Source organism: Etheostoma spectabile, unplaced genomic scaffold (assembly GCF_008692095.1).
Source record: "Etheostoma spectabile isolate EspeVRDwgs_2016 unplaced genomic scaffold, UIUC_Espe_1.0 scaffold00005105, whole genome shotgun sequence".
In the NCBI taxonomy this organism is placed as follows: domain Eukaryota; kingdom Metazoa; phylum Chordata; class Actinopteri; order Perciformes; family Percidae; genus Etheostoma; species Etheostoma spectabile.
Window position 1 is genome coordinate 81,402 of NW_022603229.1, and position 17,455 is coordinate 98,856.

Below are 17,455 nucleotides of genomic sequence, written 5' to 3' on the forward strand. Positions count from 1 at the left end.
CTCCCACCTAGAGGTGCTGTGGCTTAGTTGGTTAAAGTGCCTGTCTAGTAAACAGAAGATCCCTCATTCAAATCCCAGCAGCACCTTGTTGTTGCAGAGTATTCCTTAATTTGCATTTCATCCACAGACTTGTAATTAAGTTTCCTGCCAATCAGATGGCAGGAAACACCTGGTGTTGTGGGCGGGGCATTAATTCTGACTCAGTGGTGAGTGAAATGGAGCAGTTTGACAGACACAGGCCTGTAGTGGAGAAAATATTGTGCCTTTATTAATTAATTAATTTCATTAGATATTAGGCAAATAAAACACCTTGTGGGTATTTTATTGATGTCAGGGTAGCTTAACGGGGGTTGGGTTGACATACTCATCCCTGCACCAAAAGGATGCTGCTGCAGGAACTTTAACCAACTAAGCCACAGCACCTCCTCAAGTAGGTAGCTGTCCTGTTAAGTCTTAATTTGTCTTTAACCTTGTATAAGCTAAACATACAGTATACTGACGGGCAGTATTGGGAGTAACGGCTTAGCTCGCCTAGGCTTGGCGGATCAATCCTATCCAGTCAGTCTGCAGAAGAGGTATAAGTACCTGGCAGGTCTCTCCCTTCAGCAGTTTGAGAACGCCAGCCCACTCCTTCTCATTGGTGCTGATCATCCACATCTCACCCCCATAGAGCCAGTGAATTCGGCCCACCAGGTGGACCACTCACCATTCAAACCAGAACGGGGGGGGAACGCTTCAGGGCCCAGCACGGATCGTGGAGCAACAGCTACGGCCGCAACAGTGCCTTCTCAAGTCCACTGTTCCTTCCAACATGGAGCTCTTCCAGAACGTTGAGAATCTCTAGCAGCTGGATGTGCTGCTACAAATGAGAAAGTGGTAACCAGGTCAAGACAAGACCAGGAGGCAGTAAGTCTGCTTGAAGAGAAGACTACGCGTGTGGAGGTGGACAGAATACTCCGCTATGCTGTAACAGTTTCCCTAACTCACCCGGCATGGGAAAAGTACAACGCATAAAAATTAAGGTAATGGGTGGATCTCTGAAATCTATTGGCTATAATCTAGTCCTGCCTACTTTATTTACACAACCCCAGAATACCCTCAACCCCACAAACACCCTAATTGCCTCTAATTTAGCTCAATAAACATACCAATAAAACAAAAAGAAGACCATGGAATATAAGTGTCACTGCTTAACTGTATAACTAATTAAACAGGATGCACCATCTTCGTCCCCATCCCTTTCTGGCAGCCATATTTCATAAGAATGGCCAAGCAACCAAAGGAGCGAATGTGAAGTAGGTAAGGGAATGTACTGTTGAAAGTCGGTGTGCAAATGTGTGCTGATGACTGTGCAACCCTTGCAAGAGACTTATCTCATCACCCCCCCCCCAAGCTACACCACCACAACAAACAGCAAAACAAAAACAATATCCCCAATATCGAACCTACACCTCCAGTGGAGACTGCGACCTGAACGCAGCACCTTGAACGGCTCAGCCATCCTGACTGAATATTCCAACGTGTAGTAGGATCTCTCACAGAAATAATAATATGGTAAATCAACTATGTCATGCTATATTAGGTACTCAGTCATCCAGGTCATAGTTATCAAAGATAGGTTTCCCTATTGTCAGCCCAAATATATGGGTTTATGGGGACATGGAAGAAAGTCACCAGTGTGGAAATGTGCTTGACAATGGCAATACATCTTACCGACTCTGTACCCCAATGTTCAATGCAGGCTAAATCCTGTGGTGGGAATCAAGATCCACCAATGTGTCTGTCCAAAATGTCCACCTGTGTCCAGACATGTGCCTACTAGATGGGAAATAGACTGACATTTGGTCAACATTGTGAAAATATCTTTAATATGTTCAACTAAGTCTAAATTTGGAGCTCCTTTCAGTTAACATGAAGTACAGGTCACAGCTCAACATGCCACCACCAACATACTGTTTTCAGTGAAACAGCCAAGAACATTTTACCCGTTAGCCTAGATGTGGACAGTGTAGAGGTTGATTTTTTTAATTTTACCAGTACTCTGGCTTAAAAACAGGTTCCACCGAGACTTGAACTCGGATCACTGGATTCAAAGTCCAGATTGCTTACCATTACACCATGGAACCACTGATCTACAAGGCAACATTGGTTTGCCAGGCAGCTTCTTCCATAATATTAACACTTATGCTTTTGAGGGCACACAACAATTACTGGCTAACTTAAGTCATTTAGTAAGCTAAGCGTTCACACAGGATGTGGAACAAGAAAAGTCAAGAATAGGTTTTAAAGGATTTGCCACAAACAATGAATACAGCAGTAGATAGGTCTACTGTGTAATGCAGATGCTCACAAAAGGTGCGGCTGTACTTCCAATTCAGTACCTTGCACAAATTAATGTCCACTTTAATGTAGAGAATAGCTGAGTTCAAGCTTCCCAATACCATGTCTCGGAAATTAGTTCTAGAAGGAAACAATTCATGTAAGAAGTGGGATTTGAATCCAAGCCCCCAGTGGAGACTGCGACCTGAAAGCAGAGCCTTGGAACGCTCAGCCATCCTACCTTTATCTTGTTTATCCTTATCTTCTTTAATAGTTTTTTAAATAAATTAATATATAAAAAATATGACTAACATGTGATTATTTTTAATGTTATATTAATAAATAGTGTTATAATTATATGGCTAAGTAAGCAATAAAACCTTTGAATGAGCCCTTCCTGTTTGTTTTTGTTATGTCTCGGCAAGAAGTATTATGCTTTTGGGTCGTCTGTCCATCTCTACATCAGAATCACTACATTGATCTGTGAGTGGAATCTCTGGAAGAGACTGCTTCTTTAAGCCAGATTTGAACCAGTAACCTAAGGATTTTGGATTTGTGCCTCTACAGTCCTCCACTCTACCAACTGAGCTATTGAAGGTCAACAACATTTATGAACACACTTCCCATTCTTATTGATGTGATAACACAGGACCCCCTGGAGGGAATTTCAGAATCATCAGGGGCTGTAGCTCAGTGATAGAGCGCACTTCACAGTCTCAATGCCCAGATGTATTACAAGATTTGAAGTGAACATTGTATATCCCAGCGATGGTGGTATAGTGGTGAGCATAGCTGCCTTCCAAGCAGTTGACCTGGGTTTGATTCCCAGCCATCGCAGTAGCTTTCTTTGAGTGATGTTACTTGCTTTATTTTACAAGAAGTCAGCAGAAAGGTTACTTGCCCAACCTGGTTTGATAAAACATTAGATCTCTTTAGGCTGCACAATTATGGCCAAAATGATTGATCGATATGGAGATCACGATTAATTATCACAATTATTTGTTGATTTTCTACTCTACGTCGTTTAGCTTTGGAACCGCCCTTTCCCCACAGCTTTCAACTGTCAGATATGGGTGGAGGAGTGGGCACTATGTCCAACCCTTTCTGTGTAAAAAAAATCACTAAAGAAGTCTCTTGGATGAGAGACAAAACTTCTGCGGAGGACCTTTTACCAAGTCCAGTTACACTTGGCCTAGTTGTGCACTTTTGGGGTAATAGCATGGATCAAGAACCAAAATGGACACATCTGGACTCAATGTGGACATTGTACGGCAATATTTGACACATTTAGACCATGAAGGCAGTTATTAGTTTATTTCCCATCTGGCAGGTATATTTGTGGACTCAGTTGGACATTTGAAGATAATTGCACAATGTTGACCCAATTGTCAGTCTATTTCCCATCTGGCAGGGACATTTCTGGATTCAGGTGGACATTGTGGACAGAAACATTGGTGGATCTTGATTCCCACCATAGGATTTGGCCTGTATTGCACATTGCCTTCACATCCCGTTCAATGTATTGCCATTGTCAAGCACATTGCCACCCTGGTGACTTTCTTCCATGTCTCCATGTCTCCATATATTTGGGCTGACAGTTGAGAAACCTTCCCTTGTTAACTATGACATGGATGACTGAGAACCTACTATATCATGACATGTTTAATTCACTATATTATAATTTTCGAGACAGGGCCTACTGAGCATGTGCTGGATTAGTCAGGATGGCCGAGCGGTCCAAGGTGCTGTGTTCAGATCGCAGTCTCCACTGGAGGTGTGGGTTCAAATCCCACTTCTGACAACTAGTGTTTTCATTTGAAACTAATGTCTGAGACATGATATTGGGAATAGGGAACTTAGCAGTTCTTTGTATTTAAGAGGACATGAATGTGCGCAAGAAACGCAATTGCAAGTAAAGCATTTTGTGAGCATCTTTATTGTCAACAGATGTAAAGTTTCCATGTGTTTGTACACAGTAGACATATCTACTGCTGTATTCACTGTCTGTGGCCAGTCCTTTAAAACCTGTTCTTGACTTGCTTTTTCCCACATCCTGACTCCAACAATCTGAGTTCAAATCTCAGTGGAACATGTTTTTAAGTTGCATGTATGCATTAGCTTAAGTTAAGTGTAATGTCTTCTTTGTGTTGTAGTATCTATAGAGATTTGTGGTGTAGTATGGAACCATTGTCCTGTCTTTTATGTATTATGAAACTTATTGCCGCCTGTCTTGGCAGGACTCCCTGGAAGAAGAGTTACTGTAGCTCAATGGGATTGTTCCTGGTTAAAGGAAGGTTAAATAAAAATAAAATGAATCTGTAATATGTCCAAACATTCCTCTCTTCATTACCAACATACTGGAAGTCGGCCATGTTTAATTGGATGCTCTCCAGTTATTGTTGTTTGGTAGATTAACATTATATTTTCCTACTTTGAGGACTTTTCCTTTCATATTCTTTGTCTGATATTTTCTATTCCCTGTTTGTATTTTCTGTGACTGCATGTGGTTTTAAATCTGTTGGAGTTTCTTCAGACTAAAGCAAAGACACTGATGATGTCATCCAAAAGAAACATAAAGGACAGCAACCTGTCTCCAGAGGACACTAAAGAATGACGGAGCAGCAGGAAACAGAGCAGCTCAAATAGCAAACAGCTGATTTATTCATCTGGCTCGTAGAATAACGCCAATGATTGACTTGTTTTAAATGTCTGGGAATGTGGAACAGCTCCATGCTGACTACCTGAAATAAAACAAGGCCACATGCTGATTATTGGGGACTTGATTTGATGGATTTATTCTTCCTGTTGTGTCTCTGTTTAAACTCCTAATTTAAAGGTAAAGTCAGCGTCCACTAAAGGTTGTGTTGTTGCTGCTGACAGACTCAGATCATTATTCTAAGTGTGTGACAACATTATGGGATGGATCCCTACAGAGCTAGACCTTTTAGTTAAAGAGGAACATCCTTTTAGTTTAGATCCTTTAGTTTCCAACCAGACCAGAGTGGTGATTGTAGGAACAGTGGAAAGATGAACCCAGACGGGTTTTCATATATATATTTTCTTTTTCTATTGACTATAGTTGTGTTTGTTATTAACAGAAATCAACCTTTTAACATTTCTATTCATTAAAAGGTTCTGACGTTAAGTTTTTTACCGCCAGTTCAAAATGGAGCTGAACACGGAGGAGGATTCCTCCCTAACGGCCGCTCTGCTCTGCTCCGTGCCCCCGCTGTCCGGTAATAGTTAAAGCAGATAAAAACCTAAAGAACACTCAAAAGCACCCAGTGAGGCTTACCCCGAGGGTTTGGACTGGGTCGACTGCTGCTCTCGATCAGACCGCTGTACTCACTCTGGTTTCTCTTCACAATACACAAGTCTTTCGCCTTTTACTAAAGACTTCCTTGAAGGGGAACCCCCCGATGAGATGAAACTCTTTTTGGTGGGCTTTGCTGTTTGGCCGAGCCTTTTGTACTTGTGAAAATTAAGCAACTCCGATCGCTTCCTGCAGGTGTTTCTGGCTCTGGAGCTGTGGAGTCTGGATCTGTGGTTGGAGACACCTGCTGCCTCCATGTTCCTGATTCTTGTGAAGTGAATGCAAAATCTCTGAATGCCTAGAGGGAGTCCCTTTAAATTTGGCATACATAACCACTTGGAGTTGCGGATGAACTGATTTCGATTTTGGAAGTCAAAGGTCAAGGTCACTGTTTCCTTATGTCACCAGAACTGTATATATTTCTCCTGAACTGGTGTACATGGTTAATGTAAAGCCCCAGTGGCCTAATGGATAAGGCACTGGCCTCCTAAACCAGGGATTGTGGGTTCAAGTCCCATCTGGGCTGATTTTTAGCAGAGTGGTGCAGCAGAAGTGTGCTGGGCCCATAATCCAGAGGTGGATGGATCAAAACCATCCTCTGCTGGAGACACACTGATAGACACTCTGAAAGGGTGATGCATCAAGAGGTTATGACATATGAGGAATATCATGTTCTGGTAGTCTACTGTCCATTTTGCCAAATCAACATCCCCTACCCGGTCAGGACCCTGTAGTAATATTGACTTTCCAGTTATGTGATTGGTAAGTGGTTGGGCTGTACACAGGTTTTGATCATATCCATCGATTGCATGGACAGGACTTCAATACCCCGGTTCCCCCGCATGATCGCTCTCTTGTCTTTGTTGTTCGATGACTATTTGGGCTCACACCTAAACACACCCGAAGCATCTCAGCCGAAAATCCCGCTGCACCTCAAAGTGCTCTCAAGCACTCCCAGCTGTGCGTTTGAAGAAGAGCGCCTTGTTTTCTTGTAGCTTTGGAAAAGGCTTTAGCTTTTGACAAGGTAAACAAATAACACCATTGTGCTTCTCATTCGTGTGTTCACTTCAGTTATGTATTGAATCAAATCTTTAGAGCTAATGGTCCTCATTTATCAACCTAACGTAGAAATCCAGCGCAGATATGAGCGCAAAAATCCTCTTACGACAGGCTTTACGTGAGATTCATGAAACGTTCGTTTCACACCAATCAGAGAGTAAGAATGATCGTACATTGATAAATGCAGTGGCTGGAAACGATTGTAATTTAAATATCACGCCCCAATATATTCTCAGTTTTGAGGCCTCGGCCCTACTATTTACGACATGGCCAGATCCGGCTAAGAGGTGGAGAATGAAAACCTGACATCTCAGGTGCTCTGGTGCAGCCAGCTACCACCAGGCCCAGGAGAATATGCTGCCTAAGAAAAATGCAATCCTACCCGATGAGGTTGAGGAGATTGAATACACCACTGTCAGGAGAAGGAGAGAGGAGGAGACGCTGGAACAACAGCCAATTTGCTTTTTGGATTTCAAAGGCATTTATGTTGACAGCGGGGACAATGAGGATTGTCATACTCTGCCGAGCAAAAACAAAACAACCACTCCATTGGTAATAATCCGGTTCACCAACAGAAAGAAAAAGTCAGCACTCCTCAGACAAGGAAGGAAATTAACAAAAGGCCCCCAAGTTTACATCAATGAACACTTCAGCAAGAAAAATGCTGATATTGCCAAGAAAGCACGAATACTCAGAAACAAAACAAGATCCAGGCAACATGGGCAAGAAATTGTAAAATTTACATCAAACTTCATGAGCTGACTTATAACTGCAGGAGCCTTATCGCAAACCTTTAAAAAATCAAACAGTACCTGAAACAAAAGGAACAAAATGTTCACAGCATTTGCAATAACAGTGACTTGGCTCACGGTAGAACAACCGGAGTTGGTGGAGATTTAGGGATATGAACTGTCATTCATCAATAGGAAACAATCAAAGGGTGGGGGTGTTGCATTATATATTGACCAAAGATATTAATGTCAAATAGTTAGTAAAATGTATTTTGTTTTAGATAATCATGGAATGCATCACAGTACAAATTGAAATGGAAAAATCTAAAAACATTCTAATTAGCTGCATGTATAGGAAACCGGAATCAAATAATATGTTTAAGGAAATAATTACAGAAATATTCAGTAAGAGCAATAACAAAATGTTTTTTATCTGCTGAGATTTCAATATTGACTTGCTCAACCCACAAGACCACAACAAAACAACAGAGTTCATTAATCTGGTGTACAGTCCCGGTTTGTATCCCTCAATCACTCGACCAACCAGGATTACAACCAATAGTGCTACACTAATTGATAATATATTTACTAACGTCACTGTCTATAAAGTTGAAAGTGGACTAATAACAAATGATGTCAGTGATCATCTGCCAGTTTTTGAAAACATACATAGCTACACCAAGACCAGTAAGGACAACAACATGACAGATGAACTGATTTAGATTTTGCATTTTCAGAAGAGCACCTTGTTTTCTTTTAGCTGAGAAAAAGGCTTGCACTCATAAAAGGTAAACAAATTGCACGTTATTGCCCTTATTAAACATTTAGGCAATTTTAGCAGTACAATACAAACATAAACCTACACACAGACTCTCTCTCAAGGAGAGGTTAAAGGTCCCATGGCATGAAAATGTTGTGTAGTTAGAAATGGTGTTACATGTAAAACAAGCCCTGGGTATCCTGCTCTGCCTTTGAGGAAATGAAAGCTCAAATGGACCAATCTGGAATCCTCCCCTTATGATGTCATGAGGACCAAGGTTACCTCTCCTTTCTTTGTTTTGCCTGCCCAGAGAGTTTGTTGCGTGCATGAGAAAGAGAGAGAAAGAGAGAGACATGTCTTGCAAACAAGAAGAGCATGGCAGTTGGTCTGAACAGACCTCAACAGATTTAAAACCACATTCAGTCACAGAAAATATGAAATGTCAAAGATTATTAAATGAAATTCCACAAAGTTGGAAAACATGACGTTAAACTACAAAACAACAATAACTTGAACGCGTACAATTAAAAATGGCCAACTTCTAGTGTGTTGGTAATGATGAGAGGACTGTTTGGACCAATTTACATTATAAGGGTGACAAAAATGTATTCCTAAAATGAAAATTAAATTGACATCCTGTCAGCCCAAAAAAAATGTGTATGTTTCTAGAGATGAAAAGAAAAATTTTACAAAATAAAACCAAAATAAAAAAAGTTTCAAACATGTCTTTAAACGTTTTAATGTTTCTCCTTTGGGCCTTCTCCTTCCCACGGTGGGTACATTGTGGTTAGGGTTGGGTACCGAAACCCGGTGCTAGTACGGCACCGGTGTCTTAACACCCGGTATCTATCGGAGCGAATAGTAACGGGGATTTTGGGGCCTCATTTCGGTGCTACTGAAATAACAGCGCTGCCTTTTTCCATCTAGTGGTTGTTTTTGTCATTTAGCAGCAATTTACTGGATTATTAGTACATTTTTTTTACATTTAATTTGGACCATATAGAAATAAACAAGCCGTTCTTAAATGTTGCTGACTGTCTTTTTGTGCTCCTTTTTTTTCACATACATTTAAAAAATATATTTTTAAAAGGATGGGTTCAGGCACCGATTCTGGTGCCTAAATGGTAAAGGGTTCTGAGGAAAGGCAGAAAACCGTCCAGCTGATCCACAATAACATACATGTTGATCAGAAGATAAAGTTACTGCTGGTCAGCCTTCAATGTGGAGAGAAGATCAGAATATATAACAACACAGCTATCAGGGCATGAAGAGGAGGAAACAGCTTGGCTCTGAAACATGTTCACAACGAGGCAGTGTGAACGCGCTGGTGTCTTTTAAGGGTACTACTATGAGAAAAGGTTTTCCCACATTGTTCACACCAGTACGGCTTCTCTCCAGTGTGAATGCGCTGGTGTCTATTAAGGCTACCACTCCGAGAAAAGGTTTCCCCACATTGTTCACACCAGTACGGCTTCTCTCCAGTGTGAATGCGCTGGTGTCTATTAAGGCTACCACTCCGAGAAAAGGTTTCCCCACATTGTTCACACCAGTACGGCTTCCCTCCAGTGTGAATGCGCTGGTGAGATTTAAGGGCATCACCACGAGCAAAAGTTTCCCCACACTGTTCACAGCTGTACAGTTTCTCTCCAGTGTGAATGCGTTGATGTGTTTTTAGGGAACTCTGTAGTGTGAAAGCGACCCCACATTGATCACAGCTGTACGGTTTCTCTCCAGTGTGAATGCGTTGATGCCTTTTTAGGGCACTCTGTAATGTAAAAGCTGCTCCACATTTGTCACAGAGCTGACAGCGGTGACGTTTGACTCCTCTTCCTCTCCGTTTCTATCAACAAAGAAAAACCAAGAGAGTGAGGTAGTGAGGTGCCATGCTGTAGAGCTTTATCTTAAATTAGAAACAACATTTAGAGCATGTCTATGGAACATTATTTGACTGACACATTACCTTTCTTAATTATCTGCCTACATCACTATTATGGAGTTGCATTATGGGAAATATAACATCCAGTGTTGGTTAGTTTGTGATAAATAAACTACTTTTAATCAATTTATGTGTGGCCTCCATTTTGTTGCCAGCCTTTAGCCTGCAGGTAACAATTGGGGGATCATCTGGGATTTTTAGTGCCGGGAAAGTTGTAAATGTAACATTTTCCCACAGATTTTTAGCTTTCACTGGTATCTGTAGGTGTTACCGTGTTGTCTTCATGTTGCTGGAACAGCTCTACTCCAGTAAAGTAAATTGGAACCATTGAGGGGCACCAGTTGACCTTTGACCTTTTGTTTTAGGTTGTCGTTTTGCTAAATCAAACGTGTATAGCCAGCAGTATTATGTAAGTAAATAATATGGTAGTGTAATGTGGTATTGTCCACACAAGCTACATTTCCTCAAGCATTTCTGATGCTCAGCAGAGCTTTCTGTGTGCTCTGGAATAAAACTAGCTTTGATGTACAGTTGTGTTCACAATAATAGCATCACTAAACTCAAATATTTTTTGGTAAAAGTGATATTTCTACATGGCAATATTTACTAGTAAGTGTTGTAGAGTCCTAGAAAACCAATAGTCATGACATGCATGCTGCTCATTCTGTGGAATTGAATCTGTAATTGAAAGGAGCATGTTCAAAATAATAGCAGTGTTGTGTTCAATTAGTGAGCTGATTGATTCTGTGAAGAAACAGGTGTCAGTTATGGCCCAAATTTAATCTATATACTGTATATACATATTCAAGAAAGGAAGGAAGCATATGTTGTGCATGCTGGTTATAGTGCATTTCACACTAAAACTCAGACAGTTTGTCCTCCGATCCCCCTGCACTGAAATCAAGCCCCAGTCCACTGTGAAGACAGTAAAGCGAGGTGGTTATGGGATGTTGCTCATACTGTGGTGTTGGGCCTGTTTATCACATACCAGGGATCATGGATCAATTTCAATACATCAGAATACTTGAAGAGGTCATGTTGCCTTATGCTGAAGAGGAAAGGCCTTTGAAACGGGTCTTTCAACAAGACAAAAACCCAAAGACAACAGGAAGGAGCAAAGTCTTGGTTCCAGAAGAACCAGATTGATGTTATGGAGGGGCCAGCCCAACCTCCGGACCTCAATCCCAGAGAACACTTGTAGGGTGACATCATAAATGCTGTTTCTGAGTCCAAACCCAGTAATTCAGAGGAATTATGGGATGTAGTTCAATGGTCCTGGGCTGGAATACCTGTTCACAGGTGACTCCATGCAACACAGATATGAAGCAGATCTCAGAAATAATGGTTATGCAACTAAATATCAGTGCAGGGATTCAAACCCTGACCCATTTTCAGTTTATAAAGTAAACATTTGAGTTTTTAAAGAAAAATGCCAATACTGCTAATATTCCTTTTTCTTCACTTCCTGTAAAGGTAGAACACAGACTTGATCAATGTTTGTCATATTTTGATTTGGAAATGAATGGGCAGTGTTCCCAATGCATTGGTAATATGGAATTAAAAGCTATTCTAAGGATTTGGAGCATTATTCACTTCTTTAAAAACACTGTGGTTATTCTGAACACAACTGTATGTAAAGGGTTTGCACACAAAGGTGTAATGATTGGTGGAAATGGGGGTGGCCTCATACACCCCCCCCCCCCCCCCCAACATTACATGCATGTCCATTGATCCGCGTTTGTAGATCAACAGACTGAGTGAGTGAGTTAGTAAGGCGCCATGGTGGAGCGAGCTAAGTAAAACCAGAAGCATCGTTTACAGCATGTCTGTGTCTTAGTTCCACTGCTGCATTGCCATGGTTACGCTGAGTGTTAATAAAGTTTGGTTGAAATATCTGCGTGGCCTTTTTGTTGCCGGCCTTGAGCCAGGCGGTAACAACCGGGGGATGGTCTGGGATTGGTAGTGCTGGAAACTTTTCTTTGTGGGAGTGTTTGATTCCCAGTTGAACTTGATCTAGTATCTGTAGGGGTCATCAGCCTCTCCGTCTCAGGGGATTGGTTGGCACTCTTTGTTACTTAATTAGATCAAAAATAAAAATTTGATCACAAAAAATACTTTACATGAAAACCATAATCCAGAAAAGCAAAGTGTGTATATATTGTGGAATCTGTGGAGTTAAATTGGTAGAAATGTACGTTACGGTAAACATGATTGCACATTATATGAAAGACACCGAGGAGATTATCCACACTGATTTTTCCCGGCCTTTATTTATCCGTGTTGCCCCCCCGGCCACTATCAGAGGGCCGCAGTTTAAGTGACTACTGATTTTTCTTTGAGGAATTACGGTATAATATATAAATCCTAAAAGACAATTGTGAAGCCCTCTGTGTGCATTCATTAATATTGAGATTAGATTTCTGGGACTCTTCAGTCTGGAGTACCCTCTTTCCTTCACTCTCCTCCTCCTCCCTGACACCTTTCCTCTTGCCCCCCTTCTTCTTCTTCTTCTTCTCCTCCGTCTCCTCGTGTTTCTGCATGTACTCGGTGGTAAGGTCCAGGTCCAGGTTGTCTTGTGGCTCCCATGTGTTATCCTCACTGGAAAGGTGAGTGCAGACAGAAGAACATCTCCTCACACTTTGTTTTTAGACAATCCATTCTCACTCTAATTATCATTCCTATTATTCCTTTTTTCTATTGCCATCATGTAAGGTTATTTGTGGGTCTGCAACATAGTGTCAAAATACCAAACCTTCAACTTTGAGGGCATGATACCATGCTGACACTTATTTGCAATATGTAAATATATTATATATCTCAGGACCAAGAACACCAACTATTATTATTCTAGACTCATACTTACTCTGAGAACCCCTTCCATTTCAGCAGAAACTCTACTCTTCCCTTCACCACTCTGCGGTCCAAAACCTTCTCCACCACATACTCCTCCTCTTCCTCTTTCACTGCTGTTGCAGACTGCTGCTCCTCCTCCTCCTCCTCCTCTTTCTTGCACTTCTTTCCTGCTCTGGTCGCCATCTTGCCGTCTGCTAAAGGTGCTTTTGGTAGGCTCAAGGGGGGGGGGACATGCAGAGAAAATGATTCAAAGGTTAGAAGAACTAATGGGAGTTGTGAGTTAATTCTAGTGTTGTTGTCTAATGTTTTACTAGATTAAAATCTTCTGTTAGAATGGAGAAAATGCAAGGGCTGATGAGGGGACCAATCCATAGGAGTCCGGGGACATTTTCAGCTCAGAAGCGTAAATACCTCCAAAACAAGTTATGTTTTTATCTTTGTAAAAGTTTAAACGGGGACACAGCCCCAGGGGCATCACAAGACCTAAAGCTGCATTGGGGCACAAGCCCACCCAGGAGGGTCCATGGGCATGCCGCCCTGCAAGAACATTTTGTCCATTTTAAAAGGTGCTCCAAGCAATGTTGGGTGACATTACTTCTTGTTGACGTTCAAAGTATTTTCAAACAAAATGAGACTAGCTGTAAACATAGTAACATTTCATGTCAGGTCTGATCCTAGAATCACCCCTGCTGCTACTTCTTACACCTCAGAGTAGGGCTGCACGATTATGGCCAAAATGATAATCACGATTATTTTGATCAAAATTTTGATCGCGATTATTCTCACGATTATTTGTTGATTTTAACCAAAACAAATTGTACTGTCACATAGGCTATTTATAACTGTGAGAGGGAGTGTGATGGACGCTACTCACAGAGAGACGGCTGACTCATTATGAACGGGTCCAGCACGGCTCGAATGGCCGACACACACGTTGTGTGTATGAAATGTCTGTATCTTCACTGTGCTGCATTTTTATGAACTATGATATTCTGGCCATGGGTCACATCTCTGGTCCAGGTCCAGCGGCTCCGTCTCACACGCTGTTACTCTACCAACTGAAGTTAGTTGCATTCAATAACTTCTTCTGTGTACTTCGCCGTGGCGGCCGCGATAGCAGAGTTACCATGGAAACACTGCTACAAATACAGGTTTGCCCCTCATACTTAACAATATACAGCTGTGTTAATAAAAAATTAAAACTGTGGACAAATGTCAGAAGTGTGGACCGGCGCTGTGTGACCGGCGCGGAGAGGAAAGAGAGTAGAGGAGAGATTCAACACAGGCACGGCTTTACGGAAGATATGGGTCACGTAACGCAAAATTAAACCATATCCATATAAACAGTATTGCAGTGGATGCGAGGACATTAGCACCGGTGCGTCCTAGAGGAGCTAACAGCTAACAGACGCTAACTAGCACCGGTTACCGCTGTTGCAAATGTTGCGTTTACTGGTAAACTGGTAAACCTTAAGACCGACGTATAACTGACTGCTATCTGTTGAGTTTTCCTCCAGTTACTCTGTCCTCTGTGACTGTCTACATCTAGAAACTAAGCTGCGCGGTGCAGGGAACTACTCTGACTGGCTCATGAGCAGACGGCTTTATGGAGCGGGAGATTGGCTTTGCAAAAAACCCGGAGTGTTCTATGAAATGACGCTTTCAAAAAAATAATCGCTCGATCACGCAAATTTGATCGTGGGAAGTCAATATCGTGATTGCGATTAAAATTCAATTAATTGTGCAGCCCTACCTCAGAGTGTTGTAATCTTTAGTCTTGAGCCTGCAGGGGAGGGGGTGCGACTATCGGCTACGTTTGGTCACTGTTTTCTTTCTTTCTTTCTTTCATTCCAATTTCGGGTCTGTCAGTGACAGTGAAAACCGGGGGCATTTCCGGGGACAGGTCACCAAAACTGGGGACTGTCCCCAGAAACCAGGACGTCTGGTCACCCTACTTTATGGTGCTAGTTAGTGTCTGTTAGCGTACCGAGCTCTAGGGCGCTAGTTAGTGTCTGTTAGCGCACAGAGCTCTAGGGTGCTAGTTAGTGTCTGTTAGTGCACAGGGCTCTAGGGTTCTAGGGTGCTAGTTAGTGTCTGTTAGCTTACAGGGCTCTAGGGTGCTAGTTAGTGTCTGTTAACTTACAGATCACTAGGGCGTGAGTAATATTTTTCCTCCAGGTCGCATCCGCTGCCTCTCCACTAACGAAGCAATGTTGTTTATATTGATATAGTTTAATTTTGCGTTTCATGAAACATTTCTTCTGTAAAGCTGTGCCTGTGTTTGGCTCTCTCCTCTTACTCTCTGCGAAGCCCTGCCCCCCCATTCACTAACACAGGCTCCCCAACTACAGAGACAGAGCAGCGACAGCACCGGTGTCACGCTTCTGACATTTGTCTACAGTTTTAATTATTATTAACACAGCTGTATGTTGTTAAGCATGAGAGGCAAACCTGTCTTCGTAGAGGAACAGCGTGTGAGACCCATTCGCCCCCATCTCTCTGTGAGTACGTCCATCGCACCCCCGCCCTTTTCCTAGTTTTTTTAATCAGTTATTGTTTAAAACAAGTGAAGTAGATACATTTTTTTTTTAAATATATCTTAGACTATTTCAGATTTTCATTTCCATGTGTTGCAGCTGTATATGTACAACATATAACTTCAACATAAGAAGAGTGTAGCATAATCTGGATGTGAAAAGAGTTATAAATACCCAATGTGACAATAAAATTTGTTTTCGTTAAAATCAACAAATAATCGTGATAATAATCGTGATCACAATATTAATCAAAATAATCATGATAATCATTTGGGCCATAATCGTGCAGCCCTACATATATTACGGAAAAGTAACGAGGAGGTGAAGCTAGTCTGGCTGTAGGCCCCTGGAGGGGGAAAAACCAGAAGGCACATAACACCAGATCAACATCAAAGGAACAAAGGTGCGTTCAAAGCCTCGTGCTGCTGGGCCAGTGGCTATCATTATGAAACGGAACAGCCTCTCCAGTCTGATTGGTCCATTCTCTGCAGTTCAACCATTCATTTTACTGGAACATTATTCATTATCTTAGTGCTCATGCTACTGAAGAAAAGAAGGAGAAAATGATTCCGCTTCCCTACCTGTAGGCGCTCCTAAACCTTCACCCCCCGTCCTTTCCTGGCTTGTTAATAATCCTGTAGTCCGGAAGTGTCCCCAGGTGTAAAGTATTTATCCAGGTTGGGAGTATTGTCCTGTAGAGTCCGTGCTAACTAGCTGCTAACTTCACGTGCCGACCTCGTTCCGTCTCCTCGCCCTGCACCGTGTTGCTGGGTATGTTTGTTTTCCTCATGTTGCTGCCTACACAATCAAACTATCCCCGCCTTTTTCTGTTTAGTTTTCACCCCGGGACAGCCCCCGGCGTCCAGCAAGCGCTCCCACCGTGGAGCCAATACGCTGCGTCATCTCTCTGAGCGGCCATCTTAGAAACAGCTCTCATTGGCTGTCAACACGCCAATCATGCCAGTTGTAGCCAATCACGTTCCCTTTTAACAGCGTGATAGGAACATCCAATGGGAGCCAGTCCTAATGAATGACAGAGCTAAGCCCCGCCTCCCAGAGCCAGCAATCTCACACATGTGATTTATGAAAACAAATCTGTTCAGCAGTGTTTTTTTGTTTTTTTATAGGCTACGTGTTTTATTGTTAAAACTGTATCTTATGTCAAAATGAGTCCCTATAGTGCATATCAATTCAAACTTACAAGACTGAACTGCTTTGTGAGGCCCTGCATGTTCCGATCAAAACATGGTGGGACTACATGAAAGCTGAGAGTGTATAAAACCCTCTTTTTTTTAATTTATTTTTTATTCAAATTTTATTGAACAATATGGACATACAGTAGAAAGAACCATGTCATGTACATATCAAAAGTCTATGACCTAAAAGAGCCAGGGGATTACTAAAGAAATAAAAAATAAATAAAAGCAAACCACTTCATACAAATATTGTGTAAAGCTTACAGAGGTCATATGATCTAACAGCTTTCTTGTTCGTACAGGTGGAAATGGAGGCAATGTATTGTTTAAGATTAAGAGCCAGCTCAAAAAAGCTTGGCTTCTTTTTCAAAACCTTTGATTTATGCAGATAAAATTTGATTAAAATAATAATTAGATTTATTGTGTAATACTCAGAATAAAGCTTTCCTTATGTTGAGTGAATCCAAACAATACATTTTCCCAGTGTAATGTAAAATGAGGGTAAATACGATCAGCAATAAAATGTGATAACCTGCTCCAAAGTTTCTTGGTGTACTGGCAAGACCAAAATAAGTGAACCAGTGTTTCATTTAGCTCTCCACAAAAAGTACAGCTGATATTAATGTCTTTTTTCATTTTCTGCAGATAATGGTTAGTTGGGTAGAATCTGTGAAGCATTTTAAAGGATATCTCTTTAACTTTGTTGGTTAAGAAAAACTTGTGCGGCAATAGGCGGCCGGGCTGGAGCTCT

The 17,455-nt window shown here is 41.7% G+C and overlaps 3 non-coding genes across 3 annotated transcripts; 2 read left to right on the forward strand and 1 right to left on the reverse strand.

Moving 5' to 3' along the window:
* Positions 1-2,054: 2,054 nt before the first annotated feature.
* Positions 2,055-2,126, reverse strand: trnaq-uug (transfer RNA glutamine (anticodon UUG)). The gene has a single exon. It is a non-coding gene; the product is annotated as a tRNA-Gln (tRNA).
* Positions 2,127-5,664: 3,538 nt separating this feature from the next.
* LOC116677454 (U5 spliceosomal RNA) lies at positions 5,665-5,782 on the forward strand. Its single transcript, XR_004328987.1, has one exon. It is a non-coding gene; the product is annotated as a U5 spliceosomal RNA (small nuclear RNA).
* A 303-nt stretch (positions 5,783-6,085) lies between these two features.
* Positions 6,086-6,158, forward strand: trnar-ccu (transfer RNA arginine (anticodon CCU)). The gene has a single exon. It is a non-coding gene; the product is annotated as a tRNA-Arg (tRNA).
* The last annotated feature ends 11,297 nt before the right edge of the window (positions 6,159-17,455 follow it).